The sequence below is a fragment of the Bos mutus genome, chromosome 19 (assembly GCF_027580195.1).
Source record: "Bos mutus isolate GX-2022 chromosome 19, NWIPB_WYAK_1.1, whole genome shotgun sequence".
Classification (NCBI taxonomy): domain Eukaryota; kingdom Metazoa; phylum Chordata; class Mammalia; order Artiodactyla; family Bovidae; genus Bos; species Bos mutus.
Genome location: NC_091635.1, coordinates 15,975,193 through 15,993,648, shown reverse-complemented (window position 1 = coordinate 15,993,648; position 18,456 = coordinate 15,975,193). Strand labels below are relative to the sequence as shown.

General features: G+C 48.4%; 1 protein-coding gene across 4 annotated transcripts in view; it reads left to right on the top strand.

The window, feature by feature from the left end:
- The window catches only part of GAS7 (growth arrest specific 7), a 209,033-nt gene that overhangs the window by 86,725 nt on the left and 103,852 nt on the right, over positions 1–18,456 (top strand). The window contains exon 1 of one of the 4 annotated variants that reach the window (XM_070389497.1): positions 8,547–8,693. The exons of the other annotated variants lie outside the window; for them this stretch is intronic. The gene's annotated coding sequence lies outside the window, so the exon portion shown is untranslated. Of the gene's footprint in view, positions 1–8,546; positions 8,694–18,456 lie in introns of those variants that run through there. 4 annotated transcript variants of the gene reach the window in all.

Here is an 18,456-nt window from a genome sequence, read left to right as displayed (position 1 = left end):
ACCCCCAAAAGAAAATCAGGGCACTCTCGGCAGAAGTAGGGGTGTGTTGGGGGAAGGCACACTGAGAAGGTAAGTGTCACAAGTTGCTTCTGGCTTGGTGTTTCCTGGAGATGTAGCATGCTGTTGGAGCCCAGGGAGGTTTCCAGGCCCCCAGATCACTGTTCTTGGAGATTCCAGGTCATGCCTTTGAGGCTTTCCCTCTGCTGCAAAAATCCAAGTGTGAAAACAGACGTCCACATCCCCACATGTCACAGGAGATGGAGATGCTGACCCCAGAGGTCCCGAAAGGAGGGTATTGGATGAGGGAGCCAAGAGGTTTGTGTCCAGCAGCGGCAGCTGCTTGCATTAGAAAATCCCATTATCAAAGCGTCTTTGAACTTCTGTTGGCATTTACATGACTAATGTGCTTGGAAAAGGGAAGTGGGGGTGGGTGCTCCCACCACAATGGGGCTTTCTCTTTGGCAACAGTCCAGGAGGGAGGTGACTCACTGTGGGGACTGAACCACAGAGGGGCTTCTGGAGGCACATGAAGACAGGATCCCTCTGCCCCTTGGAGGTGGGAGCCCTGGGGCCCGGGTCCAGAAGGAGGCATTCTGCAGGCAGAATGCTCAGTGGTTGAGCTGTGCTGGGTGGCGGTCAGGAAGCTGCCACACTGAGCAGGTGAGAGGAGAGGTGACTCACTAAGAGGTCCGGAGCCAGCTGTGCAAGTTCAGCAAGTTTCTACGGAATGCATAGAGCTTTTACACCATCGTAGAGTCAAGAAATCATAAGTCGAAGTCAACAAAAGTCACCATAAGCCAGGGACCATCTGTGCTTCCAGAACCTACCTCCAGGCTTGTGGTGAACGTACATGAACTGATGAGGACATTTAGCCATACAGTGTCGTGTTGTGTGTTTATTGTTGTGGTTGTTATCACCTGAAAATGAAGATGGTTTTTCACCTTCCTCCGGTGTTGGTTTGCCTGTTAAATCAGATAGTGTTCATCCATGTTTGGAGCCAAGCCTTACTGTTCTCCCTTCAGTAGAGTTAAGCTCCTTGTGGACAAGGCCCTTCTGTCTCGGCTGCTATGGTTTCCAGGTCTAGATGGTGTCTCGAGCTTAGTAGAAGCATGGCAAGTGTTTGCAGGACAGACAGATGGACGCACGTGGTGTGCTGTGTGGCCAGCACCTTGGCGCAAGGGGTCCTGAGTGCCAGGGCATCTCACTCACGGGGCTGGCTTCACTAGAGCTGGTGTTTCACATGGTTTGGGGCAGAGATGGTGGCTTTGGCAAAAAATGCTGGATAATTGCCACAGAGAAGTTAAATAAGCAGTAGGTGTGGAGCAGAGAGCAGGGGATTGTCTGGGCTGCAGGACATGAGGACACATGTGCCCATGCCTGGTGCCACCGTGCCTCTGCTCATCATTGTGGTGGAGGTGGGAGGGAGTAGGAACTCCTTTGTCTGAATGACAGAAAAGTGGGGTTCACAGGTCCTGCCTGTCCCTGCCAGGGAATTGCCAGGAAACCATCACCAACTCGATCTCTGCTGCTGCTTCTTGACCCACTCTGGGAGCCCCGGCCGGTGAATGGCCCAGGGGGTAGGATGGAGGTTGCCTGTGCGGAGGCGCATCCTTTCTGACCCTTTCGGTCTGCAGGGCTGGACGGGGCCTCCTGCACAGCCCTCCCCTCCCCAGGCTGCCCCAGCAGCTGCGGCTTCACCCATGCTGGGCTTCCCTGGCTACCCACAGGAGCCCAGGGGCTGGAGGGCTTTTGCTGTGGGGACTGAGACCTCTAGGTCATTAAGTACTCTCAACAGCTGCTGGTGGCTCAGCCCTCCTGGGAGAGAGGAGAGAGAACATGGGCGTGTGAGCACTTCTGGATTGCAAATTCAGGGGTTTCTGAGACCAAACAGCATGTCAGACAGCAAAGCAGAATTAGTCATGTTATTTGAAGTTGTTTATGTAAAGGGATTTAAATGATCTATGTCCACTGTGTTCTTGGGCCTTCAGTGGGCAGGGTGCATTTTATTTGTTTTTAAAGCTTGTATGTATTTCAGAAAAGAATCATTTGAGGATGATTTTGGAACACAGAATCTACTTTAAAATATTAAACAGAATGATGAGTGTTCCTCCTTCATTGTGAGTCACAGCTTCTCCTAAGGTCCAGTGGTTGGTCTCTCCATGGAAATGGACTTGAGTCAGGGTCACTGGGAACCTGGTCAGTATTAGGCTGTACCAGAGTTTCTCAGCCTAGCCTCTACTGGCATTTGGGGATTTGGGGGTGAATAGTTCCTGGTTGTGGGCTGAGGGGTCCTGTGCATTGTAGGATGTTCAGTAGCATCGCTGGCCTCTACTCACTGGATGCCAGTGGTCGACACAATCATGCCACCCATCAGATGTCCAGAGCCCCCCTTCCTGGAACCTGTGAGTGTATTAGGTCACATGGTCCAGGGAATTGACGTTGCAGATGGAATTAAGGTTGCAATTGCACCTTGTGTTATGTCCCGGGATATGTTGCAGTGTCTCCTAGTTTATAGTCTGTGGGAACTTGAATAAAATCTGTATCCCACTACCGTGTGAAATGGAGAAGGCGATGGCACCCCACTCCAGTACTCTTGCCTGGAAAATCCCATGGACAGAGGAGCCTGGTAGGCTACAGTCCATGGGGTTGCTAAGAGTCGGACACGACTGAGCAAATTCACTTTCACTTTTCACTTTCATGCATTGGAGAAGGAAATGCAACCCACTCCAGTGTTCTTGCCTGGAGAATCCCAGGGACGGGGGAGCCTGGTGGGCTGCCGTCTATGGGGTCGCACAGAGTCGGACACGACTGAAGCGACTTAGCAGTAGCAGCAGCAGCAACTGTGTGAAAATTGTTTAAATCTTGATTATGTTGAATTGGTTCTCAGTGCTTTTCGGGTCTACTGTACTTCTCTATCTATTTATTCTATTAATTTTTGAGAGTTTGATATTGAAATGTCAACTAAAAAAATCTTAATTTATCTACTTAAAATAATAATTGATATATATAATGGAACTATATGTAACCTTGTTCTGTATTTTCCAAGTCTCCTGTATATGTGTTATCATATTTTCATAATTTAAAAAAATTAAAGCAAGAAAATAAAAAAGATTGCAGAGCAGTTGACCTGGAGGTGAGTAGTTTGGATTATATAGGTAGGCCCCAATATAATCACTAGGGTCCTTATCAGTGGAAGAGGATGAAAGAGAGAGAAACCAGGAACTTCCCTGGCGGTCCAGTGGTTAAAACTCTGTACTTCCAATGTAGGGGGCGAGGGTTGGATCCTTGTTCAGGGAATTGAGATCCCATATACTACTCATTACCTGCTCCCCCTCAATCAAAAAGAAAAAGAAGAAACCAAAGAGATCAGGGGCTTCCCTGGTGGCTCAGATGGTAAAGTATCTTCCTGCAATGTTGGAGATATAAGGAGTTCAGTCCCTGGGTTGGGAAGATCCCCTGGAGAATGGCATGGTTACCCTCTCTGGTGCTCTTATCTGAAGAATCCCATGGAGAGAGGAGCCTGGCGTTCTACAGTCCATAGGGTCGCAAAGAGTTGGACACGACTGAGTGACTAACACTTTGATTTTTCAGAGAGATAAAAGCAGCATGAAGAAGACTCGATTCACCATTACTAGCTTTGAAAATGGATGAAGGGGCCAGGAGCCAAGAAATGCAAGTGGCTTCTAGAAGCTGAAAATTAAGACAAGGAAACAGATTCTTCCCTAAAACCTCCATAAGGAACATAGTCCTGCTGACACCCTGGATCTAGCCCAGTGAGACCCATTTCTGAAATTCAGAACTCTAAGAAATTTGTGTCGCCTTAAGCTACTGAATATCAATAACCTCAGATATGCAGATGACACCACCCTTATGACAGAAAGTGAAGAGGAACTCAAAAGCCTCTTGATGAAAGTGAAAGTGGAGAGTGAAAAGGTTGGGTTAAAGCTCAATATTCAGAAAACTAAGATATGGCATCTGGTCCCATCACTTCATGGGAAATAGATGGGGAAACAGTGGAAACAGTGTCAGACTTTAGTTTTGGGGGCTCCAAAATCACTGCAGATGGGGACTGCAGCCATGAAATTAAAAGATGCTTACTCCTTGGAAGGAAAGTTATGACAAACCTAGATAGCATATTCAAAAGCAGAGATATTACTTTGCCAACAAAGGTCCGTCTGGTCAAGGCTATGGTTTTTCCAGTAGTCATGTATGGATGTGAGAGTTGGACTGTGAAGAAAGCTGAGCGCCAAAGAATTGATGCTTTTGAACTGTGGTGTTGGAGAAGACTCTTGAGAGTCCCTTGGACTGCAAGGAGATCCAATCAGTTCATTCTGAAGGAGATCAGCCCTGGGATTTCTTTGGAAGGAATGATGCTAAAGCTGAAACTCCAGTACTTTGGCCACTTCATGCAAAGAGTTGACTCATTGGAAAAGACTCTGATGCTGGGAGGGATTGGGGGCAGGAGGAGAAGGGGACGACAGAGGATGAGATGGCTGGATGACATCACCGACTCGATGGACATGAGTCTGAGTGAACTCTGGGAATTGGTGATGGACAGGGAGGCCTGGCGTGCTGCAATTCATGGGGTCACAAAGAATCGGACACAACTGAGCGACTGAACCGAACTGAAGCTACTGAATTTGTGGGCATTTGTCAGGACAGCAATAGGGAACCGGTACTCCTGCCGGTCACTCCTACCCCCATCGTGACAGCCAGTAAATGTCCCCAGACATTGCCAGATGTCCCCAAAATTGCCCCAGTTCAGAAACACTGGCCACTCGAACCACCATGCTGTTTCCCTAGAAACTGGGGAAGAGCTTCTCTGCTCCGCGATGCGAATGAGGCCGGGAGTGGGTGCACCCAGCACGATTGGCTGTATGCCCAACACAGTTGTCTCTGGAAGGAAGGGACCATTGGTGTAGAAGAGGGCAGGGGTGAGGCTTCCCAGGTAGTTCAGCTGGTAAAGGACCCACCTGCGATGTGGGAGACCCGGGTTCGATCCCTGGGTTAGGAAGATCCCCTGCAGGAGGGCATGGCAACCCACTCCAGAATTCTTGCCTGGAGAATCCCCACAGACAGAGCCTGAGGGGCTACAGTGCGTGGGGTCACAAAGAGTCGGACACAACTGAGCAACTAAGCACAGTGGGGGCCACAGCTGCTCCCCCAACCCCTCCCCGAGGCTCCTGGTGCTGTCACCAGTGGCTGAGTGTGCTTGTGCATATTTGTGCAAAACTAGAAAAGAAGTTGAACTATCTTCAAGTGCACCGTAAAAGAGAATATAAAAATGCAGTAAATGTCAGCTGAAGCAGCCTCGCTCATAGAGTCCTCAGTGAGGAGGACTAGCACGCCGGGTGCCCCAGCACTGTTTGTAAGCATTGTGGGCGGGGAGGAGAGGCCAGGGAGCCCAGCCTGTGCTGGGGGCCACCAAACCCGGGCTCTGGGCCAGACACTCAGACCCCGGTTTCCTTCTCCCCAACCCTGATGCTGTAATTCTGTTTATTTTGCCGACTATGAAGTCCATATGGTTCTGATTTTGCCTTTGTGATCCGTCATCTCTGCATGGCTTCGGAGCCAGGGTCCATGTGAAGCAGCTTTGAAGTTGTCCTTCTGGGGTAAGCAGGACGTGGTGCCTTTCCAGGGTTTGATTGGAGCAGTGCTCTAGGAGTTGAGAGTAGGAGGTGGGCGGCCAGGTCAGAAGGGAAGAGTGTTTGCAGAGCCTGCAGCCCTGTGTGCAGCCCAGGGCCCCTCCCTGATCCTCCCAGCTCCTCCCAAGACTGAGGTCACAGTGACTCTTCCTTCCAGGCATCCCAACAGGACATGTGATTCCATGTCAGTTAGAGCTGTGGCCCCTGCTCCTCCCTGCAGGGCAACAGCTGGCCTGGGGGCAGAATAAAGGCAGAGATGGGGAGAGGGGGAAAAGAGGAAGAGTCAGTGAGCAAGGAGGAGGTGGAAAAAGGCGTTGTCTGCATCTGTACTTTAGACATTAAAGGGCCAGAAGGATCTGTGATGGACTGGCCTTAGATGGATCTAATGGATGTGTGGAGGCCAGTGGTCCCCAAATTTCAGCATGCATTGGAATCATTCACCCCAAAGGCTTGTCAGAAACGGACTGTGGGACCCCACCCCCAGAATTTCTGATTCAGGAGGCCTGGGTTGATGCCCCAAAGTTTCTACTTCTGATCAGATTCCCAGGTGATGCTGCTGCTCCTGCTCCAAGGTGGAGAACTATTCGTCTAAAACAAGAAGAGGCTCTTTGTAATTAAAAGCGGTATCAGTAACTAATAGTTCTCAGGACTTTACAGTTTATTGGTGAGGGCCCCTCCCTTTTTAAAATTATAAATTAAATAAATTTTATAATAAATTATAAATTTTGGTTTATTTATAAAAGATAATTTTCAGGTATACAACATACTGATTCAATATTTTTATAGATATAAATATTCCATTTGAAGTTAATACAAAATAATGGCCATATTTCCCTATGCTGTACACTGTATCCCTGTTGCTTGGGAGGAGCCCACTAATGATCTGTTCTATAAGGAGACAGCATCATTGTCTGTGTTTTGTTTTTTCTTTTTCAAGGTGAAAGTAGCATGTATTTTAGTTTTTTCTAGACAATAAGATTGACCTTTTTAGGTATACAGTTCTGTGAATTTTAACACATATTATAGACTTATGTGACCACCACCTGAGCCAGGATATAGAAGAGCTTCATCACTCTAAGATCTTCTCTCCTGCCCTCCCTTTGCATTCATCCCCTCTCTGACCTAACCCTTCATGGGTCATCCATCCTTGTACAGTGGTTTTGTCTTTTTGAGAATATCGTACAAATGGAATCATACAACAGGTAACCTTTTGAGACTGGCCTCTTAATATCTATGAGATGGGTCCAGGTTGTGGCATATATCGATAGCTTGTTCCTTTGCGTTGGTGAGTAATATCCCATTGCATGGATGTTCCATAGTTTGTTCTTTAGTACCTGCTGAGATCCTTTGGGTTGTTGCCAGTTTGGGGTTCTTAGGAATAAAGCTGCTATGAACATTTGTGTACAAGACTTGCTGTGGACCTATATTTTAATTTCTTTGGGGTACGTGCCTAGGAGTGGAATTGCCGGGTCATCTGGTAAGTATATGTTTAACTTTGTAGGAAACTGCTGAACTGCTCTCGAGTGGCTGTACCATTTTGCATTCCCACCAGCAATGGATGAGATTTCCAGTTGCTCTGCATCCATGCCAGCACTTGATATTGTCCATCTTTTAAATTTTAGTCATTGCAGATCATGTCTGATTTTGAAATACGTAATCGAGTCTCAGAAAGGCGCAGAGAGTTGTCTAAGGCCCCTTGGCTCTTGGTGGCTCCTTGAATAACAGAATCCATACCTTTTGACTTAATGGCTGTGAGTATTCTGGGTGGTGGCTGTGCTGAACAGCACTGGTGGAAGGCTGTTCCACATGCCATACCAGGAACCAGGAGCTCCTGTGTGAGATGGGGGCTGTAGACATATCAGGGCTTATGTGGCAGGGTTAAGGCATATGTCCAGGGACGAAGGAAACAAGGAAAGTAAAAAACAGAAGTGAGAAAGGACACAAGATGCACATCCTAGAATTGCAGAGGTAGGAGGGACTAAGCTGCTTCTTCAGTCCCTCATCCCCCCTGCCCTTATTTTTTCTTTTTAACTTTTATGGTGGCTCAGTGGTAAAGAACCCGCCTACCAGTGCAGGAGACACAGGAGACACGAGTTTGATCCCTGGGTCAGGAAGATCCCTGGAGGAGGAATTGACAACCCACCAGTATTCTTGCCTGAAAAATCCCATGGACAGAGGAGCCTGGTGGGCTACATTCCACGGAGTCACAAAGAGTCAGACACTACCGAGGACACAGTTAACTGACTTACAGTGTTGTGTTAGTTTCTGGTGCACAGTAAAGTGAGTCAGTTATACATCTGTGCACTCTGTTTCATCCATATAGACCATTACAGAATATTGAGTAGAGGTCCCAGTGTTATACAGTAGGTCCTTATTAGTTATCAATTTTACATATAGTAGTGTGCCCCCTTATTTTTACACTGAGGCTCAGAGAGGGGAAGCTGCCTGCCAAATGTCACTCAGCTCACTGGTGCCTCTTGATTGCGTGTGGCCGACAGATGACAGAAGCCACCTTTGTTTCCAGAAGCTTCCTTAGAAATAACACAGGCTGCTTCCCCTTGGTCCTTAAGGAGTAGAGCTGCAGATAGACACACCTGGTCAGGGTCACCGCACCCCTTCAATGTCCTGGCCTCAGGTCTGTTCTGGGTAAGGAGTTGGCTTCAAGAAGGAGCTTGTGCAGAGGGCCACGGCCACAGCTGAAAGCAGAGGGGTGACTTCACAGGGAGGAGGTTGATGGAGGACCAGGCCCTTCTGCTGAGCTGTCCCACCCACCCTCGCGGGGGAAACGGCACAGCTGTCCTGGAAGGCTGTGGACATGCTTACCCGATTGCAGAATACTTACTTTCGTTTTGAATATCATTTGTTTGGTTGCCACAGCAACGTCAAGTCTCTATTTTAATGCTAACCTGCGTGGCTGCAACTTTCTATATATAAATGCTGCTTTGCACAGTGAATTAGCTGATGCCACGGGGAAGCAGCGGATGTGGAGACAGTGGCAGAAAATGACCAGCAGGTCAGCTTTGCAAGAGGAGGGTCTGTGGGGCTGAGGTGAGTGGGCACCCAGGGCGGTGCTACTGGTCTGCGGGGCAGATGCTCGAAGCTCATTGGAGCAGGGTGAGAGCGGAGTGGGGGAGGCAACCCCACACCTGCCACACCTGCGGAAAGCCGGGAGGCAAGTCCTTCTTGGACGGCCTCCTGCTGGGTGGGGGCGGTGTGAGTCTTCAGTTTCTCCACAAATTCCCCCTTCCTCTTCCCTTTACCAAGTCTGGGCCAGCGGGGGGCCTGAGGCTCCTGAAAGAGGAGCCAGCCTCTGGGCAGAATGGTGTCTGCAGTGAGCTGAGTGCTGCGTCAGTTTTCCTTGTTTTCACTTTGACTGGGTTCCCTGGTCCGGAACTTCGCCTCCTCTCTTTAGCCTTTTCTCCCTTCCCTGTTGGGGCTGGGTGGCTCCACGTGGTACAGGTAGAGTAGTCAGGAGAAGCCTGGAAGGGACCTTGGAAGTCGGCTGGTTCAACTCCCTCGCCTCTAGATGAGGGCGAAGCCCAGAGAGGTACACGCTCTGCCCGTGTCACACAGCCGGTCAGAGAGACTGGGGCGGAACCAGCTCCCCTAGCATCTTCTGACCTGGGTACCCGTACCTCCTGTGGGCACTTCTGTCATGGGGTCAGGATGGCTGAGGGTATACACACCAGGCTGCAGAGAGGGGGCCCATTACTCGGGGGTGCTTCTTTCTTAAGTCACAAGTTGGGGGGGCATGTAAGGAACCCAGGATTACATAACAGGATCAGAAGCCATTAAGGCTTCAGGAAAGAGCATGGAAGTTGGAGTCTGGAAAACTTGGATTCAACAGATTCAGCCGCTTCCCGTGTGACCACTGTGTCCACTCTTCCGAGGCTGGATTTCCCCAGGGAGTACGGGCATCTCTTCCCCAGCACTGTTGTGGACGGTCAGTGTCCCAGCTGGTGTGGACCTGTCGGCGACAACACTGGGGCCCTCGTGGGGGTACATGCCTCTGAGGACGAGGGGCCTGGAAACCACGAGCATCCATGCGGCTCCGTTCCCCAGTGACAGGGAGAGGCTGCCGCCAGCAGCAGAGGGCTTTGCTGGAGATTGGGTTTCGGACATGCCTTGAAATGCACTACAATTTTATCATCATTTAGAAAGTGTCATCTGGGCACCCTCTTCCATGATATCAAACATTCAACCGATATTTTAAGTGCGCTAGATCCAAAGGCTTGGACCCTGTTCTTTTTTCTTTCTTTATTTTTCCTTGGCCGTACCATGTGGCTTGTGGAGTCTTAGTTTCCCAGTGAGGGATCAAACCCGGGCTTATAACAGTGAAAGCACAGAGTCGTAACCACTGGACAGCCAGGGAATTCCCAACTCTTCTTTTTATTATTTTTTTAAAAATTTTATTGGAGTATAGTTGCTTTACAATGTTGTGTTATTTTCTACTGTACAGCAAAGCACCAACTCTGTTCTTGAAAAGAGGAAATGTGTACAGTAATCCTGGGTGCCCACAAGTGGTGTACAGTCTGGGGCAGAGAGATTGGAAATGAAGAGCTTGCATGTCTCTCTGGGCGGCCCAGGAAAGTGCAAAGTGAGGGAATCCCTTGCAGGAATTTATGATGGAGAGTGGGGGGGTAGGTGTCCAGTGGGGAATTTAGAAAGAGGAGCTGTTGAGAGCAGATAAAGCAGTGTTTGTTTACTAAAGCAGGCATCACTAGCCACCTTGTGTCTATAACCTGTATTAGCCAGCATGGAAAAGAGGGGAAAACAGCAGAGTGCGTTGCGTGTGGTAAAAGCAAGTATTGCCTCGTGAAACTTTTGCTTTGCATGTATATTGGGTTGTGAAATAAAATGTGCTTATTACTTTGGGTCAAACTTTCAAAACAGACAAAAAAACGACAACTGCTGGCCTGGAGTGGTGACCCAGTGAGCCTGAAGTCTCCTGTGGGTGGCTGGGAGTGGATGTCCTTTTCAAGGAAGAGCTAGAAGGAGGAAGTATGGGTTCTCAGTGGGGAGAACCCACGCAAGCATTATCTTGAGAAGCTGGGGTGATGCAGTGGGCAGTTCAGATGGGGCCAAACAGGCCAGCTGGGAGGTGTGAGGTCAGGGGACCAGGGGACCAGAAGGCATCCCCTTCTCCCAGGACCTGAGAGCAGAGTTCCCTTTGGGCAGATTGAGAAGGATACCTGTGATCCTTGCCCACTCCCCCTGCTCCCTCCCCAGCGGTCCCAAAACACACATTCCCCTGCCCCGGAGCCTTGCAGAGCTCTGCACTGCTTAACGCGAGGAATGAATCCAGCCGTCCTCATCCCCAGGCACCATGCTTCCAGAGTTCTGGCTCCCCAGCTGCTCAGTGTGTGTGATCCCATGGAGGAGGTGGATCTCTGCTCACTCTAACAGCTGTGTCATCCACCTTTATACCCGATGGATGTGCATCTGTCCTCCCCAAGGCTGTGGTACTGGTTCACTTTCTCCTCCTCCTGCTCCATACTTGGCTTTGCCTCTGAACGCCTTCTCTGCCTCCCTGCCCAGCTGGTGATGCATGCCTCTCTCCTTAAGCTGTATATCAGCTTCCTTACTCACTGCCTCCCCTTCCAAACCTTCTCATCAACTGTTGAAGCACCATTTTTCCATAGACAGAGTAGCATGGAATTTCCAGGGTCCACCTTTCTGGTTCCCAAACCTCATCCCATGCCTCTCTTCCAAAGAAGGTTGGAGCCAGGCTGGGGTGCTCAGCTCTGGGTGAGATGTAGTTGGTCACACGTTTTCAGCCCTTGGAAGCTGTGTCCTGATACCCCGGAATTTGGTATTCAGTTCACCCACCAGGTGTCTTAGTAGTAAGAGGTCTTAGCAAGAGGGTGACTAATACAGGGTTTTGTTGTTCAGTCACTCAGTCATGTCTGACTCCCTTGCTGCCCCATGGACTGTAGCCAGCCAGGCTCCTCTGTCCCTGGGATTTTTTTCCCAGGCAAGAATACTGGAGTGGGTTGCCATTTCCTCCTCCAGGGGATCTTCCAAACCCAGGGATGGAACTCGTGTCTCCTGCATTGGCAGGCGGATTCTTTACCACTGAGCCACCTGGGAAGCCCTAATACAGGGTAAAAGTGCTAATTATACCTTTAGTCTAGGATGGTGGTATTCAGTTCTTTAACACGAGGGCACCCTCTCTTCAAATGACTGTTTAGGCAGGTCCACAACAATTAAAACCAGGAGCTACACACTGGTGGCCAGTGGGAAAACTCCAGGGGCTTTTGGTGGTGGTTTTTTGTTTCTGCCCATGGTTTCATTTAAAAGTTGTTGAGTTGGTTACCAACCTCCAAAAATCTACAGATTTTATAGTAAGAATTCAAATCTCCAGCCTCTCTTGCAAAAAAAAAAAAAAAAAAAAATGACTAGTTTTGACGACACTGAGCCCACTGTCCTGCATGACATCAATATGCTGATGATGATGGAGGGTGTTCCAGTTTGACCCAGTCCCCACCCATCCCTATTGTGATCGCCAGCACTGAAAGCTATAATGAAACCGTTGCCAGTATTTGTGTGATGTTTTTCTTAGGGTTAGGAAATAGGAAATAGACCCTGCACCCATGTGTATGAAAAGAAGGAAAGTGAGAGGGTCAGTGGTTTCCAAGAAGATACTAAAGAATCTTATTTTGAAAGTGAATGTATCAGTCTCCTAAAGATGAATTTTTAAGGAATAGACTTATAACAGGTGCTTTTTTTTTTTTTTTTGCCTTGAAATCAGTGGTTCTCAAAGTGTGATGCCTGAACTAGCAGTCGTATCCCTTAGGATTTTGTTCAGAAATGCAGGTCATTAATGGTGCTGCCCAGACCTGCTGATTCAGAAACACAGAGGGTGGAGCCCAACAGTCTGTGTTCTGATGGCCCTGCTGAAGAAGCTGAAGGCTGAGGACCACTGCTCTGAGGCTCAGAGCACAGACAGGCTTCCAGCACCCTGTGTGGTCACTTTCCATCCTTTTAAGACCCAGAAGGGAAGAAAGGCAGGGATCCCTGACCAAAGAGAAGGAGTTGAAGGTTTCACCTGACGCCACTCCAGGCAGAGTCCTGTGCATGTTTTGAGGGCAGGAGGGGTTCTTCTGGCTCCAGAATCTCCACAAATCCCAGCACTTTGTCCGGCACTTCCGTCTCTGCATCCCATTGGGGGCAATCGTGGTGAGGAGCCCTAATGCCTTTGACCATCCTGGGGAGATGCATAGTCACTGGGCTGTCTTCCCAGGGAAACAGCAGTGTGTGACCCCAACAAACAAGGCCCAGGAATGAATGACATGACGAGGGCCCAGATTGGCTGAAACTTATCATAGGTGACCAGGCATTCACGGGCTGGGAGTCCTTAGGTGGAAATGTTAATAATATACCAATTCTTTTAACACTCAGAGGTAAGAGCCCATCACAGATGTATATTTCAGCTCTCTCCTTGGTAACTCAGGCTGCTGTCATCATAGCTGATCACTTGGCTTCTGTCCACTTTCTCTCTGGTTAAAGGCTTTAATGACTTCAGTGGACAGCCTAAGTGAGCCAAGAGAGTACATTTTTTCCCGAGTGCCTTTACTTGAAGGGCACTAGGCCTGTGAGATGCTTGTTTCAGAGACCCTGACTGAGCCATTGTTGCCTTCTTTGCCCCTGGCCCATTTTGTTCCTTTATGATTTGGGGGCCCCTGCAGCGTGTGGTATGTAAGAGCCCTCCCAGCATAAAATAGGTAAACACATGGGCTGTGTGTCTGCCTCTGCCTTCTGCCTTCCTCCTTCCTCTCTTCCCCTTACCCTCCCCTTCATGTCCTGGTGACCCTGGAAAATTAAGAAACCCACTTTCTTAGTGGACTGACAGTCTTACTCAGAGACTGAAGGAGCTCCATTGATTCAGCCGTACTTGTTGGGTGCATTTTCTTTGTCTGGGGACAGATTTGAGTAGGACTCTGTTCATGTTCTCAGGAACCTCGGGTGAATAAGCCGTGGCGACCACTCATCATCAACCCCTGAACAAGGCAGCCGTGGCAGTGATGAGAGGACCAGCCCAGGGGGAGGGAAGATGGGCTGGTGGGGTGGGGGTTGTGGGGGACATCTCCTGGGAGACAGCAAGAAGTGAGAAGGCTGGCCCACCAGACAGAGCAAGATGGATCTCCATGCTGGCTGGAGCATTGAGCCAGGATGAGCCTTAATTCATGGAGGAACCGGGGAGATGACTTGGGGTCAGTGGGCAAGCATCCACCTTGAAGACAGGACACTGGGCTCAAACCAGTTCTGTGTCTTGTTAGTGGTAAGATCTTGGTTTATTCGATTCTAAAATGAAAATGATTTGATTATAAAATGAATAACTTCTTTCCCAGGATTCTTGTAAAGGTCACATAAGCCACAATAGATATGTTACTGACCCAGGATTGACAGTGCTTAAGCAAGGAAGAGCTCCAGAGAAGATAAGGACAAATGGTGAAGTGCAGACAGAGGGAATCGATTTTGCGGGGGGAAAGAGACCTGGTCCTTTGTCCTCCTTGTTATCCAACACGTGTGCTCAGTCATGTCTGACTCTTTGTGACCCCATGGACTGTAGCCCGCCAGGCTCCTCTGTCCGTGGAATTTCCCAGGCAAGAATACTGGAGTGAGTAGCCATTTCCTTCTCCAGGGCATCTTCCCAACCCAGGAATCAAGCTGGCATCTCCTGCATTGCAGGCGGATTCTTTACCACTGTGCCACCTGGGAAGCCCAACCTGTCTCATTTTTAGGAGCTTGAAGTCAGGGTTGGAAGCATTCTCTCCAGGTGTCCTGGCTGATGGCAACAATTCAAATGAAGACGCACGCGGGCCCCTTTGGGAAGGTTGCCAGGCCCTTGTGTAGGGCTTTGTGTAGGTGGGTTCACAGCTCTTGTGCACGGCCGTGTCTGTTTCTTGATCTCATTTGCTAGCAGTCACCAACTTCCCAGGAACCCTGGTGATATAGGTGTTTCCAGGCCCCACAGATTTTACTGGCCCCTTCTGCTGGTCCCCAAAATCCTAGTCTTGCCCCACGGAGCGTGCTGATTCCCTGTCACGTGCTGTTCCTCTTTGTCCTTCAGCGAGCTCGGTCTGTGTCAGGTCATATGGTGTCACTCTGAGAGGTTAGCCCGCAAGCTGTGCAGCAGGAGTGACTCAGCGTTGGGGACCTCAGCTGATGAGTCTCCTAAAGGTTGCTCAGTGGTTTCATGGGGATGGAACGGTATGGAAGTACAGCTGATACTTACAAAGTTTCTTCCATCATTTTGGCCCTCTTATTCAGTCTTTGCAAGAATTTTGTGCAGGGGGTGGTGGTATTTCCGTTTTTGCATGTGGAAAAGAAAAAGAGGTTCAAAGAGGTGAAGTGACTTGCCTGAGGTTATATGGCTGGTACGCTGTAGAACTTACACTTGAACTTCCTCTGCCCTGGCTGAAGGTGAGAAGCTAGGTTTAAGGACAAGCAGAGGCATGTCTGTGGCCATCCGTGTGGTTTGTGGGGGTTGCCTCTTCTCTTTCTTATCCGTGTCCACAGCCCAGACATCGTGCATAACCTTCTTTAGGGAGCCCCCGTCGCGGAGTGGAGGCTGTGGTTCCTCGAAGCCTCTGGAATCTTCCAGGCCTCCTTGTTGGAATGGAGCTTTGCATTTCAATGAGTGGAAAAAAAATAAGCAGAAGAGGCTTTGCCAAAAGGGAAAATCAAGTGCGTTTATGACTCCTCTTTGTGTGCACAGATGTTTCCTCCCGGGTCACCCCCCCTTTGCGGGGGCTCACTGGCCACAAACAGATGGGAAGTGGCTCATGGTTGAGCTGAGAGCCAGACTTGTTGGCAAAGGTCTTCTTGCATGGAGCCGTGTGGGGGTCAGCCTGGGGAGGGGTCCTACGTGGGGTTTGGCTTCTGCCATGCCATCTGGCCGGACCTAGTTCTCCAGCCCTGATGGCAACATTAGCACCAAGGCTTAGGGCCAAAGATCAAGGAGGAGGAGGCTTGTCGTCTAACCTCAGTCCGCCTCTGAGCCTCAGTTTCCCCATCTGTAAAATGACAACATGAGATTAAGTGATCTCTACAGTCCTTCTGATCTCTTAATTTTTGTGTTAGCCCTGCATTGGTTGAGTAAGTTCTTTACTGTTGCTCATTTTGTCTTACTTCATTTTCTTAAAAATAAAGACATTCCGCCCCCCCACCCCGACCAAATCTCCCTGTCATTTGAAAGATAACACTATGAACCCTAATCTGATAAATAGTTTTCATTTTAGGGGATGGCAAATGAGGTGTGACATGTCAAGGGGGGTTTTACTAGCAAATGTTATCTAAATATTTTGTATTCCCTGGTGGCTCAGTGGTAAAGAACCTGCCTGTCGATGTAGGAAGTTCGAGTTTGATCCCTGGGTTGCGAAGATCTCCTGGAGAAGGAAATGACAACCCACTCCAGTATTCTTGCCTGGGAAATCCCATGGACAGAGGAGCCTGGCAGGCTGCAGTTCATGAGGTTGCAAAAGAGTCAGATACGACTTAGCGACTAAAACAACAATAAGTGAGATGGGATATATCGAGGGAGATTTTATCAGCAAATATTATCTAAATATTCTTCATAAGGCTATATGCATGCATTAACTCGTAATGGAATAAGTTAAAGCGTTTTTTTAAATGCACTTAAAATGAATATGCTCATTATAGAAAACTTGGAAAATGCAGAAATAAGAAAAAATAGTTAGCATTCTTTTCTGTTTTTTTTCTTTGCTGTGCATATTTGTCTACATAATTGGGATCATATGGTACATTTAACATTGTATATGCTGATTTTGGGGGGAAAGGCACTATTTACGACTACATCTTTAAAGAAGAATTTTTAATTTTTAAAATTAACTCTAAATTTTGAACGTGATGAAATAAATTGCAACAGCCAGAGGAATCCCGCAAAACAAAGAGAGCCTTTGTAACATTTTCATGTGTTTCCTTTGTGCTCTGCTTGGAGTTGGGGGGAGCGTTATTTTCCGTGGTTGAGATCATGCTGCATACTCTCATTTCTAAAACTGGAACCACTCAGAGAAGATGATATAAAAGAGGGTTTTGATGGCGGAAAACATTGGCTATTGAGGGGTTTATGAGTCTTTCCTGTTTAAGGGTGTGGAGGAAGATTTGGTTCATTCAGTGTGAGTTTTGAATGTGCAGAAGATCATAACCCAAGTTCTTTGGCAGAGAAAGTGGCCCCTGTGATGCTCCCACATCACTTGGACCGTGGTAGATGAAGAAACAATGCCTTGTTGTTGGGTGTGTCTCCCAGCGCAGCATCCACAAAGCTTCAGTAGCTGCTCCCCCCAGCCATCGGCTTGTGCTTGGACAGAAAAGGTGGCATCAGTTACTGATGTGCCCCACATGTGGCCAGAGGCTTCGTCTGTACTGGCCGTAAAGGATGTTGCAGGAGAAACGTGTATCATAGTTCCAGGGTGGGAGGAAAGCTGCAGAGGAGGACCAAGGGAAATACTCAGTACCAAACCCTGCAGCTGGACAGTCCCCCAGACTGCACAGTTTGCTGGATTTCTGAGTTGGGGGTTGGTGCACTAAGGAAAGGAGAAGGCAGTGGCACCCCACTTCAGTACTCTTGCCTGGAAAATCCCATGGACAGAGGAGCTTGGTAGGCTGCAGTCCATGGGGTCACTAAGAGTCAGACACGACTGAGTGACTTCACTTTCACTTTTCACTTTCACGCATTGGAGAAGGAAATGGCAACCCATTCCATTGTTCTTGCCTGGAGAATCCCAGGGACCGGGGAGCCTGGTGGGCTGCCGTCTATGGGGTCGCACAGGGTCGGACACGACTGAAGCGACTTAGCAGCAGCAGTAGCAGCAGCAGCAGCAGCAGCACTAAGGAATGCATCTAGGAGATTTCCCTGGTGATCCAGTGGTTAAGACTTCGCCTTCCAATGCAGAAGTGGAAGTTTGATCCCTGGTCAGGGAGCTGGGATCCCACGTGCCTCGTGGCCAAAAAGCCAAGGCATGAAACAGAAGAAGCGTTCTAACAAATTCAACAGACTTCAAAAATGGTCCACATTAAAAAAAAAAGGCATTTATATGGTTATTCCCCTGGCAGCATCTTCTTAATTTTGATTTCTCTCTCAATGTCTGGAGAGTAAGTGGGTGGTGTCTTCAACTTGCATGTCTACAGGAACATTCCTGTTCCTTTCATGACAAATATTAATATAACTCAGCTGGATATGTACATCTTGAATGTCTTAACTTTTTGGACAGAAACTCACATTTACAGCTCAGTCTTTTCCATCACTCAACAAATGTTTATTAGACACCCACAGGGATGAACAAAACCATGGTGATGCCCATTAAACTTTGACCTCAGTGGGATATGTTTTCTAGCACTTTCAGATGGTCCACACCAGGCCCTGATGAGCTGTGAGCGAAATAAAGCCTTCCCCACATGGAGCTTTTTATTCTAGTGGGAAGTGTTCTCTGTTAGTAGGAGCAGAGGAAAAGTCTGGAGAAGGACTGATTTCCTGATAGCATTTTTCTTGTGCTTGTTGGTGCGCATGATTTTTGTCATTGATTGTTGATTTTCATATATTTGTTCTGGTCTTTTCTAGTGGAATACTACTTAAACCTACACTGATTCATTATATCCCTGCTTTCTGTGCTTTTCAGTTTTGGGTGATCCTTTTAAGTTTACTTTGCACTTTACTGATTTAATATTTTTATTTATCCACAGCTGCTCATGTGGCTTTAAATGAGCAGTTTTCATATAATCGTTTCCTCATCCCTTTTCTTCGTTACGTCATCCTTTCTGTTTTGCCTGTTTTTTTCCACTACAGTTT